This window comes from Oryx dammah, unplaced genomic scaffold (assembly GCF_014754425.2).
Source record: "Oryx dammah isolate SB20612 unplaced genomic scaffold, SCBI_Odam_1.1 HiC_scaffold_15, whole genome shotgun sequence".
NCBI lineage: Eukaryota > Metazoa > Chordata > Mammalia > Artiodactyla > Bovidae > Oryx > Oryx dammah.
In genome coordinates, this window is record NW_024070199.1 from 36,649,116 (window position 1) to 36,661,684 (window position 12,569).

The window sequence follows — 12,569 nt, forward strand, 5'->3', positions numbered from 1 at the left end:
CCATTGGACCATAGAGAAAGCAAGGGGATTCCAGAAAAACATCTGCATCTGCTTCACTGACTATGCTAAAGCTTTTCACTGTGTGGACCACAACAAACTGAGGAAAATTCTTAAGAGAATGGGAGTAGCAGATCTCCTTACCTGTCTCCTGAAAGTCTGAATGGAGGTCAAAAATTGGCAGTTAGAATCAGACACAGAACAACTAAAATATTTAAAACTGGGAAAGGAACAAGGCAAGGTACACATTTTCACTCTGCTTATTGATCTTGTATGTAGGAAAGATCATTCAATATGCTGGACTGCATAGATCCCAAGATGGAATAAAGATTGCTGGGAAAATATCAACATCCACAGATGTGAAGATGACACCATCTTCATAGCAGAAAGCAAAGAACTAAAGACCAATTGATAAGGAGAGGAGATCAAAAAAAGCTGGCTTAAAACTCAACATTCAAACAACTATTCACAAAAAAAAATACTCAACATTCATGGTATCCAGTCCCACCACTTCATGGCATATAGATGAGGGAGAAGTGGAAACAGTGGCAGATTTTATTTTCTTGGGCTCCAAAATCACTATGGACCTTGACTGCAGACAGAGAATTAAAAGACACTTGCTCCTTGGAAGGAATAAAGGCTATGAAAAACCTGCACAGTGTATTAAAAAGCAGAGACTCACTTTGCTACAGAGGTCTGCAGTGTCAAAGCTATGATTTTTCCAGTAATCATGTACAGATGAGTGATCTGGACCATACAAAAGGGTGAATGCCAAAGAACTGAACTTTTGAAATGTGGTGCTTGAGAAGATTCTTGAGAGTCCCTTATGAAGCAAGGAGATCAAACCAGTCAGTCTAAAAGGAAATCAGCCTCTGATCCCTGCTGTCTTATCTGAGGCATGCACTGAGGGATCCAGGTGGAAAGAACGGATGCTTCCACTGCAAAGGTGCCTAACCATGGCAGCTCCAAGCAAATACTTTATAGCTCCACCCCTGGAGGAAGCTCAGAAAGGCTGAAGGCTCTGTGTACCCTGGGTCCAATGATACATGCGTTGCATTCTCCCCAGCAGGACTGGAGGCCAAGGAAGGGTCATTCTGGGCCCTGGAGGAGGGAGATGGCTCAGGGATCCAATGGGGCTACCAGTTACCAAGTAGGACTGGAAAGGACAGAGCAGGCATATGTGGCAGAGAGCTGGTGACTGGGGTGTGGGAACACGAGGGAACCAGCTCTGCATGAAATACCTCACTCAAAATCCCCTGGAGGAGAAGTCCAGTGATAAGATCATCTGAGATGGGATGAAGAGAGTCTATTTCATTACCCCTTATAATTCCTCTGAATGAGGAGGTGGTGAAGTTGGTGGGTCATCACAAACTCCTCCATGGCCTAGACCATCCTCCAGTCGCCATCCTTGGGGCTGCCTCTCCCCAGCTTCAGTCATGTAGTTCTGGAGGAAATTGACAATCATGTGTGCTGCTGTGTCAGGTCCAATGACCATGTAAAGCCAGTCATAGGACACTATGGCCCTGACAGGATGGCTGATCTAGGGCTGTACATGTGAACTGTGGTGGGTCATTCAGGGAACACCCTGGAACTCTAATGGCTCTGAGCTTCTTGCCTTACTAGGAGATACCTTCAGGATATAAAGCCATAGGGCAGGTAGCTTGGACTCCCTCACTAGGTGGGGAAGTCTTAGGGAAGAAAGATGTCAGGCTAACACCATCAAAGAAGTGGGAAGGGAAAGACCGAGGGTGAGAAAGAGAGAATTGATGACTTCTGATTTCTTGGGTCCAGTCACTGAGATCTTTGTGTTTGCTCTGAGTCTTGTTTCCTTAATTCCCAGAATCATTTCAGTGAGTCTCTCTTTTCCTTAAGGCCAGTTGGAGTAGGGCTCCTCTCAATTTTGATTCAGACTTGGTTCTTGATACTGCACTCCCAGTCACAAACAGAGGCAACCATTTGTTTCAGCACCATTAAGAGTGAAACCCTTTAATCTTTACTGAGAATAAGGTGTGCAGACCACCAAATACAGTTCACCAAAATCCTGGGCAGCAGTGCCCAAAGTGTGAGTGAGTGTGTGTTAGGAGAGTCCTTACTGAATCCTGAACCACTCCAAGCATTTACACTGCCTGTGCCAGGCCAATCCTGTCATTTCCTTGATCAAAGACCAAGAAATACAGCCTCAGGAAGACGTCACCCAGGACCCAAGTCTCTATAGATTGACTCACAGTGTTCTCTTAAAGGTGATATAGCAGCAGCCTCTAGAATCCTGGGAGAGTCAGAGACACACACCAGTCAGCATGAACCCTTACCAGTGACTCCCACCAATATCAAGATGCAGCAAAATACTTTGTTTTATTTCCCTCTTTTGGTAAGTATCAAGGGGTTTTGTCAGCAGCAGGGGATATGAGAGTTCATCCAAAACCAGAGGGCCAAGACATGAGGTTTCCATGAGGCAGGGTGTGGTGATTGGAGGACTGGGAGTTGGGGAAACAGAGGAATGAAAAACAACAAAGTCCTATTGTAGAGCATTGGGAACTGTATTCAATGTTCAGTGATAAACCACATGAAAAAGAATAAGAAAAAAATATTTTTTATGTGTATAACTGAGTCACATTGTTGTGCAGGAGAACTTAAAGCAACACTGAAAATTAGCCACACTTCAGTATAATTTTTTTGAAAAGAACAAGTGTATCCACAGCTCTCATTAGTCCCTGTTTCTTTCCTTCTGACTCCTGCTCCTTGTTTTCTCTGCAGAGAATGCTGGTTCTCCTGCTGTATCCCCACAATCCGTACTTTATTAAAAAACTTTATTTTGGTTTGGATTATAGCTGATTAACAATAGTCTAAGTTTCAGGTGGACAGTAAAGGGACTCAACGGTATGTATCTGGGTATCCTGGTCCCAAAGACACCCCTCCCATCCAGGCTGTCACATAACTGAGCGGAGTTCCCTGTGCTACACAGCAACTCGTTGTTGGTTATCCATCTTAAATAGAGCAGTGCTCACAACACTTTCTTGAAGACTTAACTCAGGGACACTGCAAATCCTCCTTCAGCCCACACGCACCCTCTTTGGCCACTCCAGGCTTTGTTGGGTAATGTACTCTTGTTCCTCATCTCCACTGGTCAGTCTGTAGCCCTCATCACCACTAGTAAGCCCCAGTGACCGAGTGCAGACCACCTTGAGATGCCATTTGCATGGAATCTAGTGCAGTTTTGCCTAGAACCAAGCAACCCTCCATGAGTTTTTGATTTTAGAATTCCTGAAATTCCCTCTCTTCCTCAAAGCTTTCTTTGAGCCCATCAGTCTGCTCTGAACTCCCACTGGGAGCTGACATGAAGCCTCCACCCCATGCCGGGGCTGAATAGTCACTGTGTACTCTTTATTCACATTAGCATCCAACCTCCCCACAGAGGGTTTGGTAACCCCAACTCACAAAGGGGGTACCTGGCCGGAGCAAGGGGAAGATGCAGCTGAGAACTAGGCTGACCATGTAACTTATCATTCAAACCAGGAAAACTTTGAGAAGGGAAGGGAGACTGTTAACTTATGCTGGGACATCACACTTGGACTGACCCCAGCCATTCTCCTTGTAACATGGCATATTTCAGGGACTGCTAGTGCTGAATTTCATGTTCATGCACCTAAGGGTTCAGACTGAATTGAAGCTCTTTGAGGACTGAGGACCTTAGTGTTCCCCTCTCTGACCCCCAGCATGCCATATGGTGTGGCCTGTCTACATTTATTTCAGGAAGATCAGTGTCCCACACGGCCCTTTACTCTCAAGTGATTAGTTTTGTGGGAGGCACTGGCCCAGCCACAGGGCTCAACTGCATCTGCAATGGTGTGACATGGCCTCCAGAGGGCGCCCTCCTCCCAGCAGCAGCCCAAGGGGCAGCCCAAGCTCCAGTTTGAGAACCAACCTTCAGTATTGTCCCCTCACCTTGATAATGTAGCCTCAAGCTGGCAGTGGGTAGTTGATGCCACTGATGGTGAAGATAATAGAGGGCAGAGTATTGACCGCAGAACATGAAACGTAGTGCTGTTAGAGAGAGAGGGTGAGAGGTTGGCCCTGGTGATCCTTGTTGTGTGAGGAGACTGGGAGTGACCCTGGGGCATGACCCTTCACCTTGGAACCCCGTGGTGTGGTGCCAATGAGCTTCTGTATGTTATTGACCAGTGTTCTTGGGCCTTTGATCACTGATACCCCGGTGTCAACAACGGCCTTGCAGCCACCAGAACAAACAATAACCTTTCTTCTCATGGAGATGCTGAGAGACAAAGGAAGAAAGCAGGCTTCAAGGTCACTCTGAGTCTCCCCAGAGTTGTCCCCGTCCCGACTGTATCATAAACAGCCCTTTGTCTCTCACCCTCTTTTCCTTTGCTCTTGACACAGAAGCTTTCTTGACATTCTCGAAGGCAGTACTTGAATACACCAGGATTTTTGTACCTTGACACAAGTTGGTCTTCCTATCTAGAAGACTCCGCTCCCCTTTGACTAGTAGATTTCTTCTCATCTTCCAGATTCTAGCTTAATTGTATTGTTTCTGGAGGTCTTTCCCCCGGTGTTTATCAATCTCCTGTGTTAGTCACTCTGTGTAGATCCTTCCTTATGTCTGCTGCTGCTACTGCTGCTAACTCACTTCAGTCGTGTCCACCTCTGGGCCACCTCAAAGAGGGCAGCCCACTAGGCTCTGCTGTCCCTGGGATTTTCCAGGCAAAGTACTTTAGTGGGTTGCCATTGCCTTCTCCTCCTCATGTCTAGCATGTACCAAAGTCACAATTCACTATGTGGTGAGTCACTTCATTTACATCTGCCTTCTTAGATGTGAGGGTGAGTTTTATTCTCCTTGCCACTCTAAAGTGCCTGGCACACAATAGATGCCCAATGCTTGTCTGTTCAATGAGTGAATGAAGACTGAGGAAACAATAAGAAACCTCCAGAGAGCTGTATCTGGTGGAGAACAAATAACGGGTCACACAGAGTGAAGATGGAGATTCACAGGGGAAGCAGATTCTCATAGTAGGGGAGAGAAGGGCTCCTCTGGGAGAGGGTGTCTCCCAGCACTGCTCTTACAACCAGCTCAGACCCTAGACCCTGGCCAGGAAATACATGACTAACCCACAGAAACTCCCAAGGAGAGGTCAGCTTTTGTCTGAGGTTATCACGCAGAATCCTATCAATTATGCCTCTTGTCCTCAGGTCACTCCTGGATCCCACCTTCCTGATTCTCTGTAATGGCTCCTGCCCCCCACTGTGCCCAAAAACTTGACATGTCTTTTTTTTAGTTGCTTTCATGTCTTAAGTTTGCAGGCAACCTCCCTCCACTGCTGGGTAGCTGCTCCCTAAGAAGACCTGTTTTCCCCATTTTCTCAGGACTGTCCCTGTTTTTTAACTGCCATTTATCTGTACTGAGAACTTCCTGTGTCCTAGGTAGCCCTGGACAGTTGGTCATCTTATCATAACTCTGTTCAGGCTGGAGATATTCTCCCTGATCCTCTGTTCACCACGCTGTATGGTGCTCTAACCATACTCCCCACCTCAAAGGGCAGTGGGTGTAGCCTTCTCCCAGCTACACAGACCTCTCTGGTGCGTTTTAGGACCATGGTCAAGACATGCTCACAAGGGCTGGGGATTATGAACCCATGGGTTTTTTGTGTATCTATGTGTTTGTGTGTTTGTTTGTATGTGTGTTTTCATGTGTCTCTGTGTGTGCTTGTGTGGCTCAGACTAGCTATGCATGTTTTTATGTGTTTCTGTGTATGTTTATATGTGTCTGCTTTTGTGTTTCCATGTGTCTGTGTGTCTATCTCTGTCGTTGAAGGTGGTGTATATGTCTGTGTGAGTGTGTGTCTGAGAATGCATTTGTGTGTGTCTGCCTGTGTCCACGTACAGTACTGGGAGCATCACTTTGGCTGACCCTCAGAGGAAGAGGCTTACTGGTCCATGTGTACACTCCAGTCGCCTGCTTGGATAAATGGTACCTAATTGAACTCTCCCTTGTAGTATCAGTTATCCAGCCCACCAAACATCACCACACTGCCCTCCCACTTGTTTCTGTAGAGAGGAGTGAGGGAGGGTGGAATCCTTGGGGGACAGTAACAACAGCACTGTCTGAAAGCTGTGCTGGTCCACCCATCAAGGCCCTAATGAGGTCCCTATGTACAGATGCAGAAATAGCGTCTAGGAGAGATAGAGATCCAGACTGAGGTCTGTTACTGTCTCATGAGTGGCACAGAGGAGGTTAGAAGCTGAATCACTTGTCTGAGCTCCACCCACTATGTCTTTGAAAGATGCCCTGGACCTCCAGTGACCTGAGTGCTCAGACACCCTCAGAGGACAGGGTGCTGAAGTGTTTTGGCTTTCCCAGTGTCCACCTTGTCATTTTTCAGGAAAATCAAGGCCTGGGAGTTCTAAGGGTGTGGGTTCAGGTCACCCAGAGTTGGCTCCACTGGCCTGTGACCTACACTGTCCAAAGGGCCGCACACTCAGAAGGGACCCAACCTCTGTTCTCCCTGTCTTGAAATGCCTAATATTTCTTGAACAAAGGGTACCATATGTTTGTTTGTGTTCCACACTTTCATTTTTCACTGGCTCCTGCAAATTGGGTGGCTGGTCTTGGGCTCCCAGTGAAATGCTAATGAGGAAGGAAAGATATCCACCATCCTTCTCCTTCCTTCTTTATCAAATTCATAAGCAAATCGTATTGTTTTTTCCTTCAACTGTTTCCTGTTGCCATCCATTAGCCTCCCTCATAACTCAGCCCCCTAGACCAAGTTATTGGTCTTGAGCCCAGAAGTAGGGTTGTGTTCCAATAAAATTTTATTTATAAAAGCCAGTGGTGAAGCCAGGTGGGGCCCTGGGATACTTATCCTTGGTTATATTACTCTCCGGATACTTCTTTATCAAGTGTTCTATAATTTTTTTGCAACTGAAACCATCTTACAGCTAATTTGGAGAAAGGAATTGTACATCCCAGACTTACTTGCTCAAGTAGAAGGCAAAAACAGGCTCAGAAATGGCACGTTCATTCTTCAGCTTGTCAAAGATGAGGATGGCTCCAGAGAAGGATATGTTGGGGTAGTTCAAGCCCAAGACACCTTCAAATCTTCTGCCCTCAAACCCGTATTCTGCCACACTTACACCAAACAGCTGGTCAGTACTTACAAGGTCCCCAATCTGTGGGAGAGAAGAGTGTTCCCACTTACAGATACGTGAAGTGGGGCTAAGACTGGGCTGGGGTGCATTGCCATTAGATCCTCAGAGAAGAATTGGGGCTGGGCTCTGTCTTTGGTCGCCCACAGATGGTTAGAGCAAGATGGAAGGGGAATTTGGGTTCCATTTGAGAGAGGCTGTGAATTTTAAAACATCTGCCCCTCTGAAAATCATCACCTGAGTGAGTCAGATTGGCCTCGTGGCTTCTGTTCAGGTGGGGCAGGGCAACCAAGAGTCAGGCCAGGTCGCAATGGTGCCACCTTATGGACAAAACAATCGAGAGCAAGATAGCCTTCTCTTTGGCATCACTGTGACCTAATGACAGGAATGGACTGCATTCTCTCTCATGTGCTGTGGATTCTGCATCTGTCCGGTAAGAGAGAACCCAAAAACACAATCTTGCTTGCAGGGTTCTATAAAATTACTGCCTGGGGAATTCACTTTTGGGGATATGTGTATATTTCTGTGAGTGTGTATGAGAGAGAAAGAGAGAGAGGTGAACTAATCAAGTATTTTGCGGGAGGCAGGCCATAGGTTTATTAGACTCTCAAGGATCCTCTAGAGTGAGAACTCATTTATAAGACCCCTTGAATTCTCAGGCCTCCAGTTTCCCCCTCTGGATATCTGAAGCCCTTGACTGCCCCAAGGATCCCCAGATCAGTTTTATCCTGTCCCCAAACACCCCACAGCAACTTCAGTCCTGAATAGCCAGCTTAACTCCACCTTTTACCACGTGTGCTCCCAGCAAGGCCCTTGCCATCTGTACTTCAGTTTCCTCATATGTCTCATGAGCTAATCAGAGTACCTGCTTTGTGGGGTTGTTGCAGAATTAAACCAGTTATCACCTGAAAGTGGATGGAACAGTCTGTTAATATAAAAGTGGGTGTTTTTTCCCCCCTTCTTGCTCCCAGCAAAATGAATCTTGAACTGCTCATGCGCAGAGGAGCTGCAAGTCCACACCTCAAGCCACTCTCTGGGTTAGCTAATCTGTTTGCTCATGTGTCACTTCGGGCACTGCCTCCCCAGGGACAGGATTCTGTCGGTAAGATGGCCAATGTCTATGGGAGTTAGTCTAGGAGGGGTCCTGCCAAATGGTCCTGCATCTATTTTGCAATCAGGGGTCACCCCATAGCCAGTCCTGACTCAGCTTCTTTTTACACGTTACCCGAATGGTGTCATAAGCAAGAAATCCCTTCATGCTCCCAGATCCATAGGCAATCCAGAAGGTCTAAATAGACCAGAAGATGGAAGACTTGTAATATCTGAACCTAACTTGTGTAGCTGCAGACACAACAGATGAGTATCATGAGGTGCTAAGGGTGGAAACAGGGCAGCAGGACAAGTGAAAGATGGTCCGGATAGGGGGTGTCTGTACTCACAACAGGCTGGACTGGGGCAAATGTGGGAGGGCACCCACAAGTCAGATGCTCCTGTGTCAAAGATAACCTGCAATTGCTGAGGGTGTGTTCCAATGGTGATTTTACCCACATAGAGCACCTACATGGAGAAGGAGGGAGTGGGTTAATGCAGACCTGGCTACCTTCTGTTCCCACACTGATGTCTCCATCTGGGTGTCATATATCTCTTGAGATCACTTTCCAACCACTGTGAAGCTCACAGCCTTTGATCACAGAGGTGGTTGCATTTTATTTCACTTTTTTTTCCTGTGCTACATTGTATGCAGGTTATTAATTCTATGACCAGGCGTTGAAATGGTACCTCTTGCATTGGAAGTGCAGAGGCATAACCACTGGACATCCAAGATTGTTGGACACCCAGGGAAGTCCTGGTGCCTTCATTTGAGAAATTTTGTAGTCTTTTCAAACGCAGCCTTAGCACCCCCTTCTCCAGGAGGTCCTTCTTGATCAACCCCAGGCACTAAGTCTAAACTCAGACCACATTCAATCAACGCCACACAAGTGACCCATTCATTTGACATGTATTTACTCTTTGCCTATCTCTCAGGCTGACATGGGCATTATTGAAGACAAATAAGCCCTTTTTCTTATCTAAAAACAGTAAGCATTGTGTTAGATTCTTATGGCCTTACATGGAATACGGGTTCAGTAACTTTTTCCTGCTGTGGTTCTTGCATCTGTGGAAACTGAACTACTCTGCCTTGTTATTCACAATTGCTTTGCAGTTAGTTCTACCTTCTGATCAGAAATGGTTCATTCATCATCTGTAACTAGTTGACTCCCTTAGTTCAGAAGGAGCTGCTGCAGCTGCAGCTGCTGCTAAGTCGCTTCAGTCGTGTCTGATTCTGTGAAAACCCATAGATAGCAGCCCACCAGGCTCCACCGTCCCTGGGTTTCTCCAGGGAAGAACACTTGAGTAGGTTGCCATTTCCTTCTCCAGTTCAGGAAAGTGAAAAGTGAAAGTGAAGTCGCTCAGTCGTGTCCGACTCTTGGTGACCCCATGGACTACCAGGCCTCTCCGTCTTTGGGTTATTCCAGGCAGAAGTACTGTAGTGGGTCATCATTGCCTTCTGCTCAGAAGGAACAATTTCCCTCAAACTAATGACACATCTTTGACACAGAAATGGATGTTTACCTGCCACCTGGTAATTTCTGGGCCCAGTCACCAAGACCAAGAGTTGAGGATGAGAGTGCCTTCTCCTCCGCATGGGGCCCCTTTTGCCCAGTGCTTCTGCCTCCTGCAGGAGCCCTAGCCCCAACATGTCACGTGGCATCTCCAGATGAGCCCCAGTGCTAGGCTAGAGCATCAGGGGGCACTGTGGAGCACCGTCCTCCCAGAACACTCACATCCATGATGTTCCTCAGGGGTGAATATCTTAGAGGTATTCTTTCACCGAACATTTGACAAAGAAAATGCTACAATTAGATGTCAGTGTTAAAGTATAACTGTCATTGTAATGGCACTCTGTACTTTCCACTCATTTTTATGAGTCACCTTATTATAAGAATTTTATGCATATTCCATGGCAAAGACATAGGTTTGAATAAAGCTTCTGTTCTGTAATGTTGGGTAAGCCATATGACCATGTGGAGTCTCACTCTCCCCTTCAGTAAAATGGTGGAATGTAACGATTCAAACCCTCCAAATAGGATATCTTTGGGATAAGTGAAGTGATGGATATAAGGTGCCTGATAAATAGGAAGTCTCAACAATGACAGCCACTAGCATTGCCTTTGCCACCCCACTGTATCCTTCTCATAGAAGCTCAGGGAAGGAGGTAGAAGGGGGATTCCTGTCCTCTTTACAAGGGAGGAATTTGAAAGGCAAGAGGCTTGCGAATTGGCTGTGGTCATACTGCTTGTCAGATATAAAACGGTGTATAAGTTGCTCTCCCAATCTTTCTCCAAATTAAAAGAGAAGAGAGAGTTAAAAGAAGTATCCAGGAGATAGGGAACAAGTTCAGGAATTGTAGAAAATTAAAAGAAAAGTTAAAAGAAAACACCACAGAGAGAAATACACTCACAGAGACTTCCAAAGGGATGGAGAGATAAATGATAGTGATACAGACATGCAGATATAGAGATATACACACTGAAGTAGAGAGGGAACAAAGAACATGCTAAATAAAACCTAGAAAAGTGCTATTCCCCAGGACCACACGTACATTTGCATTGACTGTGCACTGAACAATTGCAAGGAGTTCCATTTTCAATAGGTCATGGCGTGACTGGACCCCAGAGTTGTGCAACTATGCAAATCTACACCAAGAACCATAGTTCTCAGAGTTCCTATAGCAAGGTACTTATCAATATTTAAGGGCTGAACTTTAAGATTGTCAGGGAAGTATTCCATTCTGTTCTAAACCTGATGAGTAGAAGAATAATCAGATGAAAAGAAAAATCACAGAAAGGAAGATGATGTGACTTACAGTCTCCATACTTATATGAATCTGCAATCTGAGAAGGCCACTAGGTCGAGGAGCACAAGCCAATTCATGCTTCTATCCTGGCTCCAAATACTCAGAGAAGTTTGGGTTCTTATCATGTAGTGGTGACCAGGAGTCCCTAGTTATATATGCTCTGACATGCCCTAGTTTAGCCTTTTAGGCCAATAATAGCTCTGGAAAAAAAAAAAAAACACAAAGGTCTCGATAAAATCTTTATCTTCATCAGTGTCCTTGCTGAGTGGATTTTGAAGCTTCACAGAATACAGACAATTGAACTGTAATCTCTTCCTTGAAGGTTGGCTTGAAAATCAAACTGATCTGTATGGACATCTAAGAAGATGAAGAACCTTGCCTAGTTGGAGAAAAAACTGCTAAGAACACCATAAAAATGGATATTAAGGGCCATGCTCAACTTTCTTGGTTTCATGTCATCTTCCTAGCCACTTCATGAGATATGCATTGCTGTCTTCATTGAGGAGGAGATTGCTAGGAGGATAAGTTGTCAAATGGCAAAGTGAAGACTTCAGGCACAGCCCAGGGACATACAACTGGCTTTAGGTAGTGGGTCTAACGGCAGACATCACGGGCGCCTATGATGCCAGGCTGCATCAAAGATTTAGGACAGAGCAGTACTTCAATTGCATGGTTTCAGTATTGGAAGAAATGTCATATGCATCCACAGCATATTTTATAGCATCTAACAAACGCACAAGGAAGAACTGTGTGCTAGGTTCTGGGTTAAAGGCTTCAAAGTCAAAGCTGATGAAGACGAAGTAGTCTTTATCTTAAAAGACCTAGCAGTCTAGTTCACAAAGTCATGGTCCCTGAAGGCAGGAGATATGATACTAGGACTAGTTGGCCAAGTTAAACCTTCGGCCACACAGGCCTTACCACTGGGAGCAGCCTTTCCTCCACTTCACCCATGCTGGAAAGCAGGCCACTTGGCCATGTTTTCAGAAGAATTGGAAGTTTGGATATTTATGTACAATCTACTGATTTTAAAGTTAGCAACTAATTTTTTTCCCAAAAAAAACAATGGGAGCAAAATCTCCACAGCAATGTGCTAGAATCAGCCTTCAGTCTCTGCAGGTTTTTATTTCTCACCTAGAGTTGGGAGTGCAGTGGGGACAGAGAGGAATTTAATTCATGTTGGTTGATTTACAAAGAGACTTAATGCACAATGAACATGTGTGTTTCCTCCCTATTTATAAAGAAAGATCATCAGGGATATACAAGCCAACAAAATTTAACTGCTGAAGATAAATGGATATATTTCTGATATAATTTCCCCATAAGGTCTATGTTATGAAAAATTTTGTCTGCCAAACCAAACATACAAAAAATAATTTTGAAATGTCTTCCCAATCAAAGAAGACAAAACTACTGTGGCAGCCAAAGTAAAGACAATCGTGTTTAGTGACTCATCCAGGACTCCCAGTGCCTATTCCTGCATGAGATCAATCCATGCCTGTCCCTTGAATACAACAGCAGC

General features: G+C 45.4%; 1 pseudogene; it reads right to left on the reverse strand.

Annotated features, from left to right (window-relative positions):
* Positions 1-2,114: 2,114 nt before the first annotated feature.
* Positions 2,115-12,001, reverse strand: LOC120874073 (annotated as a pseudogene).
* Between the last annotated feature and the right edge of the window lie 568 nt (positions 12,002-12,569).